General features: G+C 42.5%; 1 pseudogene across 1 annotated transcript; it reads right to left on the reverse strand.

The window, feature by feature from the left end:
* Positions 1-20,989: 20,989 nt before the first annotated feature.
* On the reverse strand, positions 20,990-22,198 carry LOC138822061 (Y-box-binding protein 1 pseudogene; annotated as a pseudogene). Its single transcript, XR_011370308.1, has one exon. The product of XR_011370308.1 is annotated as a Y-box-binding protein 1 pseudogene (transcript).
* Between the last annotated feature and the right edge of the window lie 211 nt (positions 22,199-22,409).

The raw sequence follows: 22,409 nt of genomic DNA on the forward strand, positions 1-22,409 counted from the left end.
TGGGAGCACTGGATGCAAATAACAAGAATCGTTTTAAGGTCCCCAAGTTGTGAGTGCTCTACACCATCCCCAAAGGAGAGAAAAGCCGCTAAATAGAAATAGACTGCATTTTTCTAGCCCAGGCAACTCTGGTCTGCATCCATCAGGGTTTATTGCCCCTCATACTGTCCACAGAGACCAGTCCAATTCTTTCTTCCAATTCTGGGAGAGCTGACCAGTGTTAGCCAGCTCCGGATGCAAACGACAAGATAGAACACTCAGAATTTGGTGACCTTACAACAGTTTTAAGGTCCCAAAGTGAGGAGGCTCTACTCCTTCCCCAATGGAGAGACAAGCCTCCAAAGAGAAATGGACAGCACAGACATTTCCCACTAAGCCCTAATCAACATCCTAGCAAGACTGAAAGTGTCTCATACCGTCAACAATAACAGGTCCAATTATATTCCTTGCAATTCTGGGAGAGCTGAAAAGTGTTTTGGAGCACAGAATGCAAATGACAAGATAGAGCACTCAGAAATTTGGCTTCTTAAAACAAAATTCTTTTGCAGGGCTCAAATTCTGAATGATCTACACCTTTTCCAATGGAGAGACAAGCCGCTAAATAGAAATAGACCGCATCTTTCTAGCCCAGGCAACTCTGGTCTGCATCCTAGCATGGCTGAAAGCCCCTTACACTGTCCACAGTAACCAGTTCAATTTTTTTCTTCTAATTCTGGGAGAGCTGACCAGTGTTAGGGAGTTCAACATGCAAACAAAAGTTAGAGTAAAGCAGACAAAGTGAGATAAGGTGATGTTAAGGAAATGTGCACTAAGATATGTATTCAAATGTTTTTTTTTCTTTCATGCGATTGTTTATTTATAAGATCATTTCCCAAAACCTCCTCAGCTCTCCCAATATTTCAACGAAAATGTTTGTCCTATTTCTGGTGATAATGAGAGGGGCTGTGAACCATGCAAGGATGCACATAGGAGCTAGTAGAGACCGACATATGCTGTCTATGTCCCTTTGGTGGCTTGTATCTTCATTATGGAAGTTGTAGAGTATTCACACCTGAGGCGCCAAAAAACAGTTCTGATTTAAGGTCCCCAAGTTCTCAGGGCTATATATTGTCGTTTTCAGCGTGAGCTCCCTAACACTGCTCAGCAATCCCAGAATGGCAAGGAAAAAATTTTGACTGGCTAATGGGGACAGTGTAAGGAGGTTTAAGCCCTGCTAGGACGCAGACCGTAGTTGCCTGGGATAGAACGATGTTGTCTAACTCTCCTTAGTGCCCTGTCCTTCCTTTAGGGAATGTGTAGAGCACTCAGAACTTGGTCACTGTAAAACAATAATGTTTTAAGGCCTCGAAGTGCTGAGTGCTCTATCTTGTCCTTTGCATCCGGAAATCCCAAACACTTTTGACCTCTCCCAGAATTCAAAGGAAAAAAAATGCACCTGTTATTGTAGACAGAATGAGGCACTTTCAATATTGCTAGGATGCAGAGCAGAGCTTCTTGCGAAAGATGGGTGCTGTGAATTTCTCTTTGGAGGCGTGTCTCTTTCTTGGGGAAGATGTAGAGCCCTCCTTCCTTGGGGGCCTTAAGACTGTTCTAAGGTCCCCATGTTCTGAGTACTCTATCTTGATGTTTGTACCTGAGCTCCTGGTCACCTATCCCAGAATTGGAAGAACAGAGTTTGGACTGTTTACTGTGGATAGTGCAAGGGGCATTGAGCCCTGTTATTATTCAGAACACAGTTGCCTGTGACAGAACGATGCTTTCTATTTCTCCTCAGTGGCTTGTCACTCTTTTGGGAAAAGTTTACAGCACTCAGAACCTGGAGACTTCAAAAAAATTTTTGTTTATGTTCCCCAAATTCTGAGAACTCTTTCTTGTTGTTTGAATCCTTTGCTCCCAAACCCTCCACAGGTCCCAATGTTCTGAGTAATTTATTTGTCGATTTTACCTGAGCTCCCTAACACAATTAAAGGAAAAAATTATACCTGTTATTGTAGACAGAATGAGGCACTTTCAATCTTGCTAGGATTCAGAGAGAGCTTCTTGGGAATGATGGGTACTGTGCATTTCTATTTGGAGCCGTTTCTCTCCTTTGTGGGATGTGTAGTTCCTTCCTTCCTTGGGGGCCATAAAACTGTCTTAAGATCCCCAAGTTCTGAGTACTCTATCTTGTCTTTTTCATACTGAGCTACCTTACACTGGTCAGCCCTGCCAGAATTGGAAGAAAAATATTTGGACTGGTTACTGTGGACTGTGCAAGGGCCTTTAAGCCCTGCTAGGATGCTGTCTGGATTTGCCTGGGACAGACAGATGCTCTCTATTTGTCTTTAGTGGCTTGTCTATCCTTTGGGAAATGTGTAGAGCACTCAGAACTTAGGAACTTTAACACAATTTTATTTTAAGGTCCCCAAGTTCTCAGTGCTCTATCTTGTCATTTTCATCCTGAGCTCCCTAACACTGGTCAGCTCTCCCAGAATTGCAAGGAAAAAATTGGGTCTTGTTACTGTGGACAGTGTAAGGGACTTGAAGCCCTGCTTGAATGCTGACCACAGTTGCCAGTGATAGAAATAGAACAATGCTGTCTATTTCGTTTTAGTGGCTTGTCTCTCTGTTGGGAAACTACAGTGATTTCAGAACTTGGGTCCTAAAAAATCTTGTTTACCGCACCGAAGTTCTGAGTGCTCTATCTTGTCGTTTAAATCCTGAGATGGCAAAAACATTTCAGCTCTCCCAGAATGGCAAAGAAAAAATTTGAACCTGTGATTGTAGACAGTATGAGGCACTTTCTGTCTTGCTAGGATGCAGACCAGAGCTTCTTGGGAAAGATTGGTGCTGTCAATTTCTCTGTGTAGGCTTTTCTCTCCTTTGGGGAAGGAATAAACCCCTCATTGCTTGGGGGTTCTTAAAACTGTTTCAAAGTTCCCAAGTTGTTCATGCTTTATTTTATCGTTTGCATCCTGAACTCTCAAACACATTTTAGCTCTCTCCGAATTGGAAGGAATATATTGGACCTGATATTTTGGACAATATGAGGAACTTTCAGGCTTGCTAGGATGTAGTGTAGAGCTTCCAGGGAAAAGTCCGTGCTGTCAGTTTCTCTTTGGAGGCTTGTCTCTCCAATGGGGAAGGAGTAGAGCCTCCTTATTTTGGTACCTTAAAACTGTTTAAGTTCACCAGGGCTTTAAGCCCTGCTAGGATGTTGACCAGAGTTGCCTGGGACAGAAAGATGCTGTTTATTTGTTGTTATTGTTTTATCTCCCCTTTGGGATAGGTGTAGAGCACTCAGAACTTAGGGACCTTAAAACAATTTTATTTTAAGATCCCCAAGTTCTCAGTGCTCTATTTTGTCATTTTCGTCCTGAGCTCCCTAACACTGGTCAGGTTTCCCAAGATTGCAAGGAAAACATTGGGACTTCTTACCGTGGACTGTGTAAGAGGCTTTAAGCCCTGCTAGGATGCAGACTGCAGTTGCCTGTGATAGAATTATGCTGTCTATTTCTATTTAGCGGCATGCCTCTCCCTTGGGGAAGGTGTAGAGTTCTCACAATTTGGGGACCTTGTTCTAAGGTCTTCACTCAGAACTTAGGAACTTTAACACAATTTTATTTTAAGGTCCCCAAGTTTTGAGTGCTCTTTCTTGTTATTTGCATCCTGTTCTCCCAAAACCTCCTCAGCTCTCCCAATATTTCAAAGAAAACTTTTGACCTATGGCTGATGATACCAAGAGGGGCTGTGAACCATGCCAGGATGCACATAGGAGCTGCTAGAGACCCAAATATGCTGTCTATTTCTCTTTGGTGTCTTGTCTCTTTTTTATGGAATGTGTAGAGTATTCACAACTAAGGCACCATAAAACAGTTTTGTTTTAAGGCCCCCAAGTTCTCAGTGTTCTATCTTGTCATTTGAAGCTGGAGCTTGTTAACATTGGTCAGCTCAACCAGAATTGCAAGGAAAAATTGGGGCTGGTTTCTGTGGAGTGTGTAAGGGTCATTGAGCCATTCTAGGATGCATACCTGATAGGTATATGCTATCTATCTCTTCTTAGAGGCTTGTGTCAACTTTGGAAAGGTGAAGAGCATTCAGAACTTAGGGACCTTAAAACAATTCTACCTTAAGTTCCCCAAGTTCTCAGGGCGCTATCCTGTCATTTTCTTCCTGAGCTCCTTAACACTGCTCTGCAATCCAGAATGGCAAGGAAGAAATTAGGTCTGGTTAATGGGAACAGTGTACCCAGGTTTAAACCCTGCTAGGTTGCAGACTGAAGTTGCCTTGGATAGAACGATGTTGTCTAACTCTCCTTAGTGGCCTTTCTATCCTTTGAGGAATGTGTAGAGCATTCAGAACTTGGTAAAACAATAATGTTTTAAGGCACCGAATTTCTAAGTGCTCTATCTTGTTCTTTGCATCCTGAGTTCCAAAATAATTTTCACGAGTTCCAGGAAGATGGTGGAGGAGAAGCTGGAGGCTAAACAACTCTCGCATAGAAAGCAGTTTTAGAGTTCCAGGAAACAGTCCAAAGCCAGAGAATCACGCAAAGTGTGTCTTCACAGGACAAAGAGTTAGGCCAGAGAGGGAAAATACAGGCAAGGAGACAGCTCTAGGCACTTGCCAGGAGCCGTGGCTGTACCTGCCATATCTGAATCACAGAGAGTCCATGACGAAGGAGCCAGACAGGGTGGGCGAGCAGATTCTACTCAACACCAGCAAGAACCGACAAGGAGCGGACATCTTCATCCTACAGTTCGCAGACCAGAGATGACCCAGGAACCAAGACTTGGCGTGAGTAGAAGCCTGATGTCCTCCCTCCTTCTCAGGGAGCAGAGGAGGGAAGGCCACCCCTCCCCTCCTAAAGTACCGCAGAGCTCCATCTTGGATACCGACAAAGCTCAGCGGAGCTGCTAGCTCCAACTCAGGCCTTGGAATAAAACTAGAGTCATTTAGCAGATCACAAGAACTTAAGCTGACCTGCCAGACTCAGCTCCACTCAGGGAAAAGTCATCCAGCTCAGGCGCCAGCCCCAGGAGTGGCTTTCTTCACGGGGTAATCAGAGCCAGAGGCTGTCCCTCCCTTTAGCAGCCTTAACAATCAATTGAAATTCAGTAAACAGAAACCCTGAGAATAGCTCCAGGCTGGGCTCTGTGAGTTTCTCACAAACTAGCCCCCAGGAAAAGCTACTGTTTGCTGAAAGGCCTCAACTCTACCCAGAACCTAGCCTCATCACAGCATCTCCAAACTTGAGGAAACAGCCCTCTCCCTCTTTTGTGATACTCAAAGCAGATCTGCCTCCCATTGAACTAGCCTGGGAGGAGGATCGCAAAATCCTGGGTAAAGCAGAGCATTTTTCTGCCTGTTCAAACAAACTGACTTAAGAAACCAACCAAGCTACAGGACAACAAACAGTCCAGAGACTCCAACAAGAGGCTGGTTATGGACACAAGGGAGATACAGAATTTTTCCCACCCCTCCAAAAAAAATCAAAGAACTTTTTGTTTTTTTCTTCTTCTTCTTTTTCCTTTTTTTTTTTTTTTTTGGTACGTTTTATAAAAAATTTATTTCTTTTCTAAAACATTTTTTTTAATTTTTAATTTTTACCTTTTTTGAAAAAAATTGTTTTCTAGTAACTTTTTTTCTCTTATAATTTTTATTTTAGGGATACATGTGTGTGTGCATTTTTCTTTCTTTTTTGTTTGATTTCTTTTTATTAAAAAATGTCTTTTTGTTTTTTGTTTAGCTCTACTGAACTTCTGATCTTCTTTCTTCCTTTCTTATCCTTTTCACCTTTTCTTCTCTTTCGTTCTTCTTTATGTGACTTAATTGTTGTCCTGCACATCCTCAGAGAAACCCGTAGTTGACTATTAGACTCTATCCCCCATTGTGTACACACTTAACCCACAAATTTATTACTCGATTCAAAACTTCTGAGACATAAATTCCTTAATAGCAGTACTACCTCTTTATACCTATATAATATTTTAAGTATTTTTATTTTAAAATTATGCACATCTCCTTTATGTCCCTCCCCTGCTCTCATTATATTCACGTTCTTCTCTGAATAGATTGTTTTGAGATGCATAATATTATAATTTTTACTTTTCTATTTTTTCTGGTCTCTTTTCTTTTCCCTTTCTCTTTCTTCTTTTTTTCTATCTCTCTACTTTCATCCTATCCAACCTATTTCCTGCTTTGAGATTAGGACTTCGTTAAGTTAACTCTCCCTGTGCCTTCCCACATCACTCTATTCCTATTTTTTACCCACATCTCTCCCTAACCCTAATAATTTCTGGTTTTCCAAATTCTTCTTTGCCGTTCGTAGCCCATTAATATATGGTTGTTTGATGTTGAATAGATGTACCTGTTGAACTAGATAGTATCTGTAGCATATTGACTGTGCAAATTCAGACTTTGGTTGATGCTTGCCTTAAGAGAGTGTTCAAGCAGAAAACTGGTGATATTTTCATCCCAAATGGGCAGAGTAAGCCAGAAAAACACAAGAAAAATGGCAAGTCCGGGTATCTCAACTCCCATTCATGATAATCAGGGGACAGAACAGATAATGAATAATCCAGAGGAGAGTTCCCAAATAGCTCTACAAACACTGCTGGCAAACATGAAAAATGAAAAGATTGAAAACATACAAAGGACTCTGTATGTGTGTGATAGGGAGAGAGAGGAGGCAAACAAAAGGTCAATGCAGGAAAAGATTGAAAACATACAAAGGACTCTGTATCAGCATGATAGGGAGAGAGGGGAGGCAATCCAAAGGTTTATACAGGAATATCATGAGCGTGAGGAAGCTACTCAAAAACTGATACAGGATTTGCGTGAGCAGCATGAGAATACTCAAAGAGAAAAGCAGAAATGGTGTGAACAGGCTGAGAACGCTCAAAGAGAACTACAGGAGTGGCATGAACGGGAGCGGGAGGAAGCTAAGCAAAGAGTAATACAGGAATTGAGAGAGCAGGATGAGAATACACAAAGATCACTAGAGGCATTCATGGGATCCATTAACAAAGAACTGAAGGAAGTCAGGGAGACCACAAAGGGAATGCTGAATGGAACCCAACAGAAGGAATGGTAGTCCAAGGAAACTATAACCAATCAACTAAGTGATTTGAGAATAAACACTGAACACCAAAATAAGGAAGTAAAAAGTTCATACAAGATCTAAAACAAAGCTTCAACAAAGAATTGGAAGCCATCAAAGCTGACCAATTAGAAGGAAAAAAAATAAAAAACAAAGTAGAAAGTCTTGACAGCAGGTTAGACCATGCAGAAGATCGAATCTCAGGGATTGAAGACAGCCTAGATATTATAGAGAAAGAACATACAACCATCCAAGACAAGTCCAAGAAATATGATATATCTATCCAACACTTGGAAGACACCATCAGAAGCCCTAATCTAAGGATAATGGGTGTAGAGGAGCACCTAGAAACAGAAGTTAATGGCCTAGGAAATTTGTTTAACAGGATCCTAGCAGAGAACTTCTCAAACATGCAAAAAGATAGTCCTATTCAGATTCAAGAAGCTTTTAGAACTTCAAATAGACCAGACCAGAATAGGACATCCCACCATCACATTATAATCCACACAGGATCAACTCAGAGCAAGGAAAAGATCCTTAAAGCTGTCAAGGAGAAAAGATTAATCACCTATAAAGGAAAACCAATTAGAATCACCTCAGATTTCTCAGCAGAGACAATCAAAGCAAGAAGAGCCTGGAATGATGTATGCCATGCCCTAAAATCAAACAACTATCAACCAAGAATACGGTACCCAGCTAAACTCTACTTCATAACTGAAGGCCAAATAAAAACCTTCCATAGCAAAGAAAAATTGAAACAATACATCTCCACCAAACCAGCCCTACAAAAGTTTCTAAAAGATGTCCTACACATGGAAAACCAACAAGACCACAATAAAGGCCATAAACTGCAACCAAAGTGAGAATCCAAGAACCATAGGAAGAACCCAGTTTTCACAGCCCCCAAGAAGGTGGATAACATGGCAGGAACACCCAAATACCTCTTAGTCCTAACCCTTAACATTAACGGACTTAACTCTCCAATTAAGCGACATAGACTGTCTATTTGGATTAAAAAACAAGATCCTTCTATCTGCTGCCTTCAGGAGTCACATCTTGCCCATAAAAACAAACACATTTTCAATGTTAAAGGCTGGGGCAAAATCTACCAAGAAAACGGCCCCCATAAACAGGCGGGAGTTGCAATTCTAATATCAGATAAAATAGATTTCAAATTAAAATTTGTGAGAAGAGATAAAGAAGGTCGCTACATACTAATTAAGGGATCTCTTCTTCAGGAGGATATTGCAATTCTAAATATCTACTCACCAAACAACTGAGCACCCAAACTGATCGAAGAAACAATACTTTCCCTCAAATCCCACATAGATCCAAAGACATTAATTGTTGGGGATTTTAACACACCACTCTCCCAACTAGATAGATCAACTCGGCAAAAAATCAACAGAGAAACCAAAGATCTAAACAGCTACGTACATCAACTAGATTTAACAGACATCTACCGACCATTTCACCCAGCAGTATCAGAATACACGTTTTTCTCAGCAGCACATGGAACATTTTCTAAAATAGACCACATTTTAGGCCACAAAGCAAACTTGTCCAAATTCAGAAACATTGAAATTATACCTTGCATTCTCTTAGACCACAAGGGAAAACTAGAACTCAACACCAAAAGCCACCAAAGAAAGTCCGGTAACACATGGAATCTGAACAACACACTGCTGAATTACGAGTAGGTCATAGAAGAGATTAGAAAGGAAATTCAAATGTTGATGCTATTCAACCAAAGTGAGCACACAAATTACCAGCTCCTCTAGGACACAGCAAAGGCAGCAATCAGAGGCAAGTTTATAGCTCTGAGCTCCTACATCAACAAATTGGAGAGATCCGAAACCAACAATTTAATGACACACCTAAACCTCTTTGAAAAAGAGAAGCAAGATAAACCCCAATCCAGTAGATGGAAAGAAATAATTAAAATTTAATCAGAATTTAATGAATTAGAATCCAAAAAAACTATAGAAAGAATCAACAAAACAAAGAGTTGGTTCTTCGAAAAACTTAACAAAATTGACAGACCCTTAGCAAATCTTATCAGAAAAAGAAGAGAACACACCCAAATAAATAAGCTCAGAGATGAGAATGGAAACATCACCACGGAAACAACCAAGATTCATAAGGGAATACTTCTCAAAACTTTATGCTAATAAGTTTGAGAACTTGACAGAAATGGACCTTTTCCTAGCAAATATTGACATGCCAAAACTAAACCAAGATGAGTTAAACCATCTTAACAGGCCCATATCAAGCATTGAAATAGAAACAGCAATAAGAGACCTCCAAGCTAAGAAAAGTCCCGGACCAGATGGTTTTCCAGCGGAATTCAATAAGGCCTTCAAAGCAGAGCTCACACCAATACTCCTCCAACACTTCAATGAAATTGAAAGAGAAAGTTCACTACCGAACACATTCTATGAAGCCATCATAACCCTCATCCCAAAACCAGGCAGGGACTCATCAAAGAAAGAGAACTATAGACCCATTTCTTTGATGAACATTGATGCAAAACTTCTCAACAAAATTTTGGCCAATCGACTTCAACAATTCATCCAAAAAATCATACACCACGATCAAACAGGATTCATTTCAGGGATGCAAAGCTGGTTCAATATGTGCAAATCAATTAATATTATTCATCACATCAACAGGAGCAAGAATAAGAACCACATGGTTATCTCAATATATGCAGAAAAAGCATTGGACAAGATCCAACACCCCTTTATGATGAAGGTTTTGGAAAAATTAGGTATCCATGGAACATTCCTCAATACAATAAAGGCTGTATATGACAAACTTACATCCAGCATTATACTTAATGTTGAAAAACTTAAGCCATTTCCTCTTAACTCAGGAACAAAACAAGGATGTCCACTCTCTCCACTTCTCTTCAATCTAGTATTAGAATGCCTAGCTACAGCAATAAGACAAGATGCAGACATAAAGGGGATCCAAATAGGGAAAGAAGGAATAATATTCTCCCTCTTTGCAGATGACATGATCTTGTATTTAAAGACTCCCATAGACTCCAAATCAAAGAAAGGTTGGACAAATGGGATTGCATGAAGTTGCAGAGCTTCTGCATGGCAAACGGCATAGCTATCAATATCAATAGAAAGCCCACGGATTGGGAGAAGATCTTCACTAGCCATACAATGGACAAGGGTGTCATATCTAAAATATACTTGGAACTCAAAAAATTAAATCCCCCAACAAAAAATCCTCAAAGAAACAACTGCCCAATAAATAAGTGGGCTAAAGTCTTAAAGAGAAACTTCTCTGAAGAAGAAAGAAGGATGGCCAATAGACACATGAAGAAATGCTCAACCTCCCTAACCATAAAAGAAATGCAAATCAAAACAACGTTAAGATACCACCTCACCCCAATTAGAATGGCAAAAATCAAGAACTCTAACAACAACAGATGGTGGAGTGGAAGTGGACAGAACCATACTTCATTGTTGGTGGGAGTGTAAACTTGTTCAACTACTTTGGAAAGCAATATGGAGGTTCCTCAAAAGACTTCACATAGAGCTCCCCTATGACCCAGCAATCCCACTTTTGGGCATTTACCCAATTGTTTACAAACAAGACCACACTAAAGCCACCAGCACAACTATGTTTATTGCAGCATTATTTACCATAGCTAAGATATGGAACCAACCCAGATGCCCCTCCGTAGATGAATGGTTCAAGAAAATGTGGTCTATATACACAATGGAATTCTATGCCTGCATCAGAAAGAATGGCATTGCCCCATTTGTTAGAAAATGGAAAGGCTTGGAAAAATTATATTAAGTAAAGTAAGCCAAGCCCAAGGAAACATAGGTCCCATGGTTTCCTTATTTGCAATATCTAGTATATGTATGAGTCAAGCAGTAAAGGGAAGATAATGTGATGTTAGGAAAATGAACCCTTAGATATGTATTTAAATGTTTTTTCTTTCATGCACTTGTTTCCAATGCATTTATAAGATTATTTCTTTGTTGCTTTGTATGTCCGTCCCCAACAGTATAACCCCTCCTTTCACTACATTTGAGGTTGGTATATTTTTGGAGCAAATGGGGAAAAGCAAGTCGTTTAAGGATACCGGTGTACCCATTGCACCAATTAAAATTCCAAGTTGTCATGTCCAAAACGAAATTTAAAACTTTGGTGCGGGGTTGGGGGAGGATTGGGAGGCGGGAAGAGGGGGAGGCTGGGAATGGATGTGAAGGGTAAATAAAGGAGAAGACTGCAATGCTTGATAACAATGTACTCATTATCTTGCCCATGAAATTGTAACCCCTCTCTACAGCATGTTCACAAAAAAAATAATAAAATTTAAAAAAATAAAAGAAATTGAAAGCACCAATCTTCCCAAGAAGCTCTGGTCTGTATCCTAGCAAGACAGAAAGTGTATCATACTGTCTACAATCTCAGGTTCAGTTTTTTTCATTCACTGGGAGGGCTGAAAAGTTTTTGAGATCTCAGGATGTAAACAACAAGATAGAGCACTCAGAACTTCACTGAGGTAAACAATATTTTATGGTGCCCAAGTTCTGAATGCTCAATAATTCCTCAAAGGAGATACAAGCCACTAAAGAGAAATAGACAGCATCGTTTTATCACAAGTAACTGCGGTCTGCATCCTAGCAGGGCTTGAAGCCCTCCCCTTACACTGTCCCCAGTAACAAGTCCCAATTTTTTCCTTGCAATTCAGGGAGGGCTGACCAGTGTTAGGGAGCTCAGGATGAAAACGACAATATAGAGCACTGAGAATGTGGGGAACTTAAAACAGAATTGTTTTATGGCACCAAGGTTCTGAATGCTTTATACCTTCAAACAAGGAAAGACCAGCCCCCAAAGAGAAATAGACAACATCGTTCGGTTTCTAGCAGCTCCTGTGTGCATCCTGGCATGGTTCAAAGCCCCTCTTGGTGTCAGCATCAGCAGGTCCATATTTTTGCCTTGCAATTTTGGGAGAGCTGTGGAGGGTTTTGGAGCACAGGTTGCAAAGAACAAGAAAAAGTTCTCAGAATTTGAGGACCATAAAGAAAATTGTTTTAAGGTCTCTAAGTTCTGAGTGCTCTAAACTTTTCCCAAAAGAGAGACAAGCCACTTAGGAGAAATAGAAAGCTTCGTTCTGTGTCTGGAAACTGTGTTCTGAATCCTAGCAATGTTTTATGCCCCTTACACTATCCAGAGTAACCAGCCCAAACTTTGTTCTTCCAATTCTGGGAGAGGTGACCAGTGTTAGGGAGCTCAGGTACAAACGACAAGATGGAGTACTCAGAATATGGGGAACTTAGAACAGTCTTAAGGCTCCAAAGGAAGGAGAGTTCGACACCTTCCCCAACGAAGAGATATCTCTCCAAAGAGAAATTCACAGCACCCATCTTTCCCAAGAGACTCTGCTCTGCATCCTAGCAATATTGAAAGTGCCTCATTCTGTCTACAATAACAGGTGCAATTTTTTCGCCTTTTAATTCTGAGAGAGGTCAAAAGTGTTTAGGAACTCAGGATGCAAAGAACAAGATAGAGCACTCAGAAATTCGGCGCCTTAAAACATGATTGTTTTAAGGTGACCAAGTTCTGAATGTTCTATACATTCCTCAAATGAAAGACAGGGCACTTAGGAGAGTTAGACAGCATCGGTCTATCCCAGGCAACTTCATTCTCCATCCTAGCAAGGCTTAAATCTCCTTAAACTGTCAGGAATAAACGTCCCAATTTTTTTTCTTGCAATTCTGGGATTGCTGAGCAGTGTTAGGGAGCTCAGGATGAAAACGACAAGATACAGCCCTGAGAACCTGGGGACGTTAAAAGAGAACTGTTTTTGTCGCCTCAGTTGTGAATACTCTACACCTTCCATAATGAAGATACAAGCCACCAAAGAGAAATAGACACCATATTTCGGTCTCTAGTAGCTCCTATGTAAATCCTGGCATGGTTCACAGCCCCTCTCGGTATCACCAGCCATAGGTCAAAAGTTTTCTTTGAAATATTAGGCAAACTGAGGAGGTTTTGGGAGCACAGGATGCAAATAACAAGAAAGAGCATTCACAACTTGGGGTCCTTAAATCAATTGTTTTAAGCTCCCCAAGTTTTGAGTGTTCTACACCTTCCCGAAAGAGAGAAAAACCGCTAAATAGAAATAGACTGCATTTTTCTCACCCAGACAACTCTGGTCTGCATTCCTAAGGGCTTAATGCCCCTCACACTGTCCACAGAGACCAGTCCAATTTTTTTCTTCCAATTCTGGGAGAGCTGACCAGTGTTAGCAAGCTCAGGATGAAAACGACAAGATAGAGCACTCAGAATTTGGTGACCTTAAAACAGGTTTAAGGTCCCAAACTGAGGAGACTCTACTCCTGCCCAATGGAGAGACAAGCCTCCAAAAATGGACAGCACCGACCTTTCCCACTAAGCCCTAATCTACAACCTAGCAAGACTGAAATTGCCTCATACTGTCAACAATAACAGGTCCAATTTTATTCCTTGCAATTCTGGGAGAGCTGAAAAGTGTTTGGGACCACAGGATGCAAATGACAAATAGAGCACTCAGAAATTCGGTGCCTAAAACAAAATTGTTTTTCAGGGCTCAAATTCTGAATGATCTACACCTTCCCCAAAGGAGAGACAAGCCGCTAAATAGAAATAGACCTCATCTTTCTAGCCCAGGCAACTCTGGTCTGCATCCTAGCATGGCTGAAAGCCCCTTACACTGTCCACAGTAACCAGTCCAATTTTTTACTTCCAATTCTGGGAGAGCTGACCAGTGTTAGCGAGTTCAGCATGCAAATGAAAGTTTGAGTAAAGCAGAGAAAGTCAGATAAAGTGATGTTAGGCAAATGAACCCTAAGATATTTATTCAAATATTTTTTCTTTCAACCGATTGTTTATAACACATTTATAAGATTATTTCTTTGTTGCTTTGTAAGTCCCTCCCACACAGTATAACCCCAGTTTCACTGGATTTGATGTCGTATAATTTGTGGAGAGGAAGGTGAAAAACAATTCGTTTACATAGTCATACAGATGTACCCATTGCAAATATGCGATGTACAAGTCATATGTCCAAAACGTACTGTACAACTTTGGTGCGGGGGTGGTGTGTTGTGCAGGAGCGGGAAGACTGTTGGGGACAGTAGGAAGATGGGAAGAGATGGGAAGGGGAAACAAAGGAGGACGTTACAATACTTTATAAAAAATGTACTTATTATCTTGGCCATGTAATTGTAACCCCTCTGAACAGTGTTTTCACAATAAAATGAACAAATTAACAAATAAATAAATAAATGAATTTAAAAAAAGAAAAGATGGAGCACTCAGAACTTGGGTACATTGAAACACTTTTAAGGCCCCCAAGCAATGAGGACTTTACTCTTTCCCCAAAGGAAGGACAAGCCTCCATAGTGAAATTGACAGCACCAATCTTTCCCAAGATGCTCTAGCAAGACAGATAATGTCTCATAGTGTCTACAATCACAGATACAGAATCAGGTTCTGAGTTATTGCAACAGAACAGAGTCTCACTACTTCCAAGTCTTCTTAGGAAGAATTCCAGAATCTTGCTGAAGGCAGGCCTCCAGGTTTTCTGGGTTAACAGCTCCTTGTAAATCCTCTGTGGTTACTTCTACATCCGTGAAGTTTAGCAAGGTTACTCAGTTTGCGTTGCTGCACAATTGTGCCTGCAAAGCTCTCCCGCAGTTGCAAACATTCAGACGTGGGAGCCAGATATGCTTGTACCCGTAGGACACTGCCAGCTGACTAGGAATATCTGCTTCCCATTCTTCTCACCTGAGTGCTACTGATTACATCTTTTATGGCTACACTCCACTCAACCCGAGGAGTAATTTGATCCTCTACTTATGGCACTCTGTTAAAGTTTTGAGAACCAGACCTCAGTTGATTGGGACAAGACCAACATCCATCCATTGCTAGCGATGGCAATGGATATATCAGGCTCTAAAGAGTCCACCGTTGTGTTCAGCTGACTGACCTCTAACAGGAACATGCAGAATCAGGTTCTGAGCTATTGCAACAGAACAGCATTTCTCTACTTACTTAGGACGAATTCCAAATTCTGGCAGCCAGCAGGCTGCCAGCTGTTCTGGGTTCATATCTCCTTGTTAATCCTCAGTGGTTTCTTCTACATGTCTGAAGTTTGGCAATGTTACTCAGTTTGCATTACTTTACAATAGTGCCTGCAGAACACTGCAGTGGTTGCAAGCACTCAGAAGTGGCAGCCATTTGTGCTTGTCCCAGTAGGATGCTGCCAGCTGACTGGGAATATCTATTTCCCGTTCTTCATACCTGACTGTTACTGATTAGAGTTTTTATGACTACACTCTCTTCACCTGGATGAGTAAGTTGAACATCTACTCATGACACTCTGTTCAAGTTTTGAGAAGCATACCTCAGTTGTATGGGACTCAACCACTCTCCATCCATGTCTATGGACGTCACTGGATATATCAGGCTCTAATTAGTACTCGGTTGTATTCAGCCGAATGACCTCTATGCGAACACCCAGAATGAGGTTCTGAGTTATTGCAACATAACAGCTTTTGACTACTTTCAAGTCTTCTTAGGAAGAATTCCAGAATCTTGCTGCTGGCAGACCTTCAGGTGTTCCGGGTCCACATCTCCTTGTAAATCCTCAGTAGTTTCTTCCACAACTGTGAAGTTTGTCAAGGTTAAACAGTTTGCATGGATGTACAATTGCTCCTGCAGAGCTCTGCTACGGTTGCAAACATTCAGACGTAGCAGCCAGATATGATTGTCCCGGTAGGATGCTGCCATCTGACTAGGAATAGCTGCTTCCAGTTCTTCTCACTTGAGTGCTATTGATTGCAGCTTTTACTGCTACACTCTACTCAATCTGAGAAGTGAGTTGAACCTCTACTAATGACAATCTGGTAAAGTTTGAGAAGCAGACCTCAGTTGTTTGGGAAGCGACCAACGTCCAACCATTAGTAGGCATGGCAATGGATATATCAGGCTCTAAGTAGACCACGGTTGTGTTCAGCCAAATGACCTCTGCTGGGAACATGCAGAATCAGGTTCTGAGTTACTGCAACAGAACAGTCTTTCACTACTTTCAAGTCTTCTTAGGACGAATTCCAGATTCTTGCAGCCAGGAGGCCGCCAGGTGTTGCGGGTTCATATCTCCTTGTAAATCCTCCCTGGTTTCTCCTACGCACCAGAAGTTTGGGAAAGTTACTCAGCTTGCATTCCTGCACAATTGCACATGCACAGCTCTGCTGTGGTTGCAAGCACTCAGAAGTGGCAGCCATTTGTGCTTGTCCCCCTAGGATGCTGTCATCAGACTGGGAATATCTGCTTCCCATTCTTCCCACCTGAGTGTTACTGATTAGAGCTTTTATGACTACACTGTCTTCACACTGAGGAGTAAGATGTTTGGGACGGGACCACTGTCCATCCATTGCTATGGCCGGCACTGGATATATCAGGTTCTAATTAGTCCACGGTTGGGTTCAGCAGAATGACCACTGCCGGGAACACTCAGAATGAGGTTCTGAGTTATTGCAACAGAAGCACATTTCACTACTTTCAAGGCTTCTTAGGAAGAATTCCAGAATATTCCTGCTGCAAGGGCTCCAGGTGTTTCGGGTTAACATCTACTTGTAAATCCTCTGTGGTTTTTTCTACACCCATGAAATTTGGCAAGGTTACACAGTTTGCATTGCTGCACAGTTGCGTCTGCAGAGCTCTGCCGTGGTTGCAAACATTCAGATGTGGCAGCCAGATATGCTGGTCCTCATAGGACACCGCCAGCTGATTGGGAATATCTGCTTCTCATTCTTCTCACCTGAGTGCTACTGATTACGCTTTGACACCTACACTCTACTCAACCTGAGGAGTAAGTTGAACCTCTACTAATGCACTCTGTTGAAGTTTTGAGAAGCATATCTGTTGTTGGGGATGTGACCACTGTCAATCCATTTCTATTGGTGGTACTGGATATATCAGGCTTTAATTATGCCACGATTGTGTTCAGCCGAATGTCTTCTGCCGGGAACACTCAGAATGAGGTTCTGAGTTATTGTGACAGAACAGGGTTTCACTGGTTTCAAGGTTTCTAAGGAAGAATTCCAGAATCTTGTTGCCAGCAGGACTCCAGGTGTCCCAGGTTAACATCTCCTTGTAAATCCTCAGTGGTTTCTTCTACAGGACTGAAGTTTGGCAATGTTACTCAGTTTGCCTCTCTGCAAAATTGCACCTGCAGAGCTCTGAAGTGCTTGCAAGCACTCAGAAGTCGCAGCCATTTGTGCTTGTCCCCCTAGGATGCTGCCAGCTGACTGGGAATATCTGCTACCCATTCTTTCCACCAAAGTGTTACTGATTAGAGCTTTTACGACTACACTCTCTTCACCCTGAGGAGTAAGTTAAACTCTACTTATGACACTTTGTTGAAGTTTTGTGAAGCAGACCTCAATTGTTTGGGACGTGGCCACTATCCATCCATGACTATGGAGAGCACTGGATATATAAGGCTGTAATTAGTCCACGGCTGTGTTTAGCCGAATGACTTCTGCTGGGAACACTGAGAATGAGTTCTGAGTTATCGCAACATAACAGTGTTTAACTACTTTAAAGGCTTCTTAGGAAGAATCCCAGAATCTTAATGCCGGCAGGCCTCAAGTTGCTCTGGGATAAAATCTCCTTTTAAATCATCCGTGGTTTCTTCTACATGCGTGAAGTTTGTCAAGGTTATCCAGTTTGGATTGCTGCACAATTGCACCTGCAGAGCTCTGCTCCTGTTGCAAACAGGGTAGCCAGATAAGTTTGTGCCCGTAAGACACTGCCAGCTGACTGGGAAGATCTGCTTCCCGTTCTTTTCTGAGTGCTACTGATTACAGCTTTTACGGCTACACTCTACTCAACCTGAGGAGTAAGTTAAATCTCTACTTATGGCACTCTGTTAAAGTTTTCAGATCCAGACCTGTTTAGCACGGGACCAACGTCCATCCATTTCTAGGGATGGCACTGGATATATTAGGCTGTAAGTAGTTCACAGTTGTGCTCAACTGAATGACCTCTTCCGGGAACATGGAGAATCAGTTTCTGAGTTATTGCAACAGAGCAGTGTTTCAATACTTTCAAGTCTTCTTAAGACGTATTCCAGATTCTGGCATCCAGGAGGCCACCAGGTGTTCCAGGTTCATATCTCCATGTAAATCCTCAGTGGTTTTTTCTACATGCCTGTAGTTTGGCGAAGTTACTCAGATTGCCTCACTGCACAATTGCGTCTGCAGAGCTCTGCAGTGGTTGCAAACACTCAGAAGTGGCAGCCATTAGTGCTTGTCCCCCTAGGATGCTGCTAGGTGACTGGGAATATCTACTTCCCATGCTTTCCACCTGAGTGTTACTGATTAGAGCTTTTATGACTACACTCTCTTCACCCTGAGGAGTAAGTTGAAGCTCTATTTATGACACTGTGTTGAAGTTTTGAAAAGCAGACCTCAGTTGTTTGAGACCCGACCACTGTCCATCCATGACTATGGACGACACTGGATATACCAGGCTCTAATTAGTCCACGGCTGTGTTTAGCTGAATGACCTCTGCTGGGAAGATTGGGAATGAGTTGTGAGTTATTGCAACATAAGAGTGTTTAACTTCTTTAAAGGCTTCTTAGGTAGAATCCCAGAATCTTAATGCCGGCAAGCCTCAAGGTGCTCTGGGTTAAGATCTCCTTTTATGTCATCCATGGTTTCTTCTACACCCGTGAAGTTTGTCAAGGTTATCCAGTTTGGATTGTTGCACAATTGCGCCTGCAGAGCTCTGCTGCAGTTGCAAACATTCAGATAAGGCAGCCAGATATGTTTGTCCCGGTAAGACCCTGCCAGCTGATTGGGAATATCTGCTTCCCGTTCTTCTCACCTGAGTGCTGCTGATTACAGCTTTTATGGCTACACTCTACTCAGCCTGAGGAGTAAGTTCAAACTCTACTCATGGCACTCTGTTAAAGTTTTGAGAACCTGACCTCCGTTGTTTGAGATGGGACCAACGTCCATCCATTGCTAGGGATGGCACTGGATATAGCAGGCTCTAAGTAGTACACATTTTGTTCAGCCGAATGACCTCTGCCGGGAACATGCAGAATCAGATTCTGAATTATTGCAACAGAATAGCGTTTCAGTACTTTCAAGTCTTCTTAGGAAGAATTCCATATTCTGGCAGCCAGCAGGCCACCAGGTGTTCCAGGTTCATATCTCCTTGTAAGTCCTCAGCGGTTTCATCTACATGCCTGAAGTTTGGCTACGTTACTCAGTTTGCATTATGGCATAATTGCACCTGCAGATGTCTGCAGTGGTTGCAAGCACTCAGAAGAGGCAGCTATGTGTGCTTGTTTCCCTAGGATGCTGCCAGCTGACTGGGCATATCTGCTTCCCTTTCTTCCCACTTGAGTGTTACTGATTAGAGCTTTTACAACTACACTACTACACTCTCTTCACCCTGTGGAGTAAGTTGCACCTCTACTTATGACCCTGTGTTGAAATTTTGAGATGCAGACCTCAGTTGTATGGGAAGCGACCACTGTACATCCATGAATATGGATGGCACTGCATATATCAGGCTCTAATTAGTCCACGACTGTGTTTAGCTGAATGATCTCTGCCGGGAACACTCAGACTGAGGTTCTGAGTTATTGGAACATAAGAGCATTTCACAATTTTCAAAGCTTCTGAGGAAGAATTCCAGATTCTTGCTGCCAGTAGGCCTCCAGGTGTTCTGGGTTAACATCTCCTTGTAAATCTTCGGTGGTTTTTTCTACACCCATGACGTTTGGCAAGGTTATGCAGTTTGCGTTGCTGCACAATTGCACCTGCAGGGCTCTGCCGCGGTTGCAAACATTCAGATGTGGCAGCCAGATATGCTTCTCCCTGTGGGACACTGCCAGCTTACTGGGAATATCTGCTTCCCATTCTTCTTACATGAGTGCTACTGATTACAGCTTTTACGGCTACACTCTACTCAACCTGGGGAGTAAGTTGAACCTCTACTTATGGCACTATGTTAAAGTTTTCAGATCCAAATCTCAGTTGTTTTAGACGCCACCAACATCCATCCATTTCTAGGGTTGGCACTGGATATATCAGGCTGTAAGTAGTCCACGGTTGTGTTCAGCTGAATGACCTCTGCCAGGAACATGAAGAATCAGGTTCTGAGTTATTGCAACAGAGCATCGTTTCAATACTTTCAAGTCTTCTTAAGACGAATTCCAGATTCTGGCATCCGGCAGGCCGGCAGGTGTTCCGGGTTCATATCTCTTTGTGAATCCTCAGTGGTTTATTCTACACGCCTGAAGTTTGTCAAAGTTACTCAGATTGCCTCACTGCACAATTGCGCCTGCAGTGTTCTGCAGTTGTTGCAAGCACTCAGACTGGCAGCCATTTGAGCTTGTCTCCCTAGGATGCTGCCAGCTGACTCAGAATACCTGCTTCCCGTTCTTCCCACCTGCGTCTTACTGATTAGAACTTTTTTTTAAGACATTTATTAACAGGTGCTTTCAGTTTGTTGCCTTTTTTGAAAAAATCAAGTTGAAAACTTTTATTAAAAGTTAAAAATGAAGTTCTTAAAAATCTCAACTTGATGGGCTGGGAAGGTGGCTCAGTGGTAGAGCGCTTGCCTTGCATGCATGAGGCCCTGGGTTCGATTCCTCAGCACCACATAAGCAAAAAGAAAAAAGCCGGAAGTGGCACTGTGGCTCAAATGGTAGAGTGCTAGCCTTGAGCTGAAGAGCTGAGGGACAGCGCCCAGGCCCACCCAGAGTTCAGGCCCACGACTGGACCCAAAAAAAAAAAATCTCAACTTGACCAGATATGACACAATTTAAAAACATTTACAGGTGTATTGAGAAAAACCAGGTTTAAAAAAAAAAACATGTTTGCCATTACCAAAAAGAGACGTCTTTAGATAAAAATAATAAAAACCCCATGCTGCATAGATAATGCAGATAGTTCTATTTATCTGGTCAACGGGTAAAATGCAAGCACTGAAGGTCTTCAGCTCCAATCTTTTGTTCATTTCTTATTGCTGGAATTTCATATTCATTTCTTCTTGTTGGATGACTAAACTGGATTGATGGTAAAAATGGTAAACGGGCATTTACTCAGCCCCGCCCTGCTCAGCCTCGGGAGCGGACCAATTCTCAGCTGGTGGATCGGCTGCTTTTGTCTCTTTGCCATCTTGTGGTTTAGGGTTCTCGGGCGTCTGTGTCGGTAATTGAAATTGCGGCAGTACCGACGTTGAGGTGGCTGCTGACCTTGGGTCTCATCTCCTTGATTTTCCTTATCTTCTTCATTACCATCATCTCTAGGCTGTCTTTGGTGATGAGGGCCTCTGCAGAATCATGGTCTATAACCCCGATACATATTCTGTCTCACTGGTCTACCTTGTTCTCCTGCACCCTGGTTGTCAGCACCCTCCATCACTTCTCCCTGCACAGGGGGGTTGGAACAATGTGGTTGACGCCCATAGGGTCTCTGCATGTAGTAAGGTGGGAACCTTCATCTGGGGTAGGGCCAGTGTTGTTCGGCCTGGCCTTCAGGAGCACTCTTCGATCCCTCATTCTTTTCCCCACTCTCACTATTCTGTTAATTCTGCTGGTAATTGCGTGGAGGACCCCTACGACGTGGATAGCGTCTATAATGGTTATGATCTGCTGCATATTTACTGCCTTGAACTGGAACTCCACCAGGACCTGTAACATTTGCTGCCTCCACACCCTTTTCTCCTTCAACAACATCAAACTCCACAGTCTCTCCATCTCCTACACTGAAAAGGTACTTCCTGGGGTTATTCTTCTTTATGGCAGTCTGGTGTACAAATACATCTTCCTTGGTTTCATTCCTGTTGATAAAACCATACCCGTTCCTTACATTGAACCATTTTACTGTTCCAAAATCCTTCGTTGTGATGACCTTCTTGTCCCCGCCGGCAGGCGCCACTGATGTGAGGCTGCCCTGGCCACCGCTCCCTGAGCCGCTGCCCTTGGTGCTGGGCTTGGTGAGGGCAGTGCTGAGGGCGGAGGAGGCGGGGGAGAGGGCAACAGGCGGATGCTGGGTTTCGGCCAAGCTGCTCATAGTTGCAGTGATGGTGACAGGGGCTGGCTGCTGCAGTGGCTCCTGCCGGGTGTGATTGTGACTACGCCGGCAGTGGCGGTGGGGCTGCTCAGAGCTCTCTGCGATCTGCTCTCCTCTCCCCCTACCGATCGAACTCATGATTAGAGCTTTTACGACTACACTCTCTTCACCCTGAGCATTAAGTTGATTCTCTACTTATTACACTGTGTTG

This window comes from Dipodomys merriami, unplaced genomic scaffold, assembly GCF_024711535.1.
Source record: "Dipodomys merriami isolate MVZ:Mamm:240054 unplaced genomic scaffold, mDipMer1.0.p SCAF_98, whole genome shotgun sequence".
NCBI lineage: Eukaryota > Metazoa > Chordata > Mammalia > Rodentia > Heteromyidae > Dipodomys > Dipodomys merriami.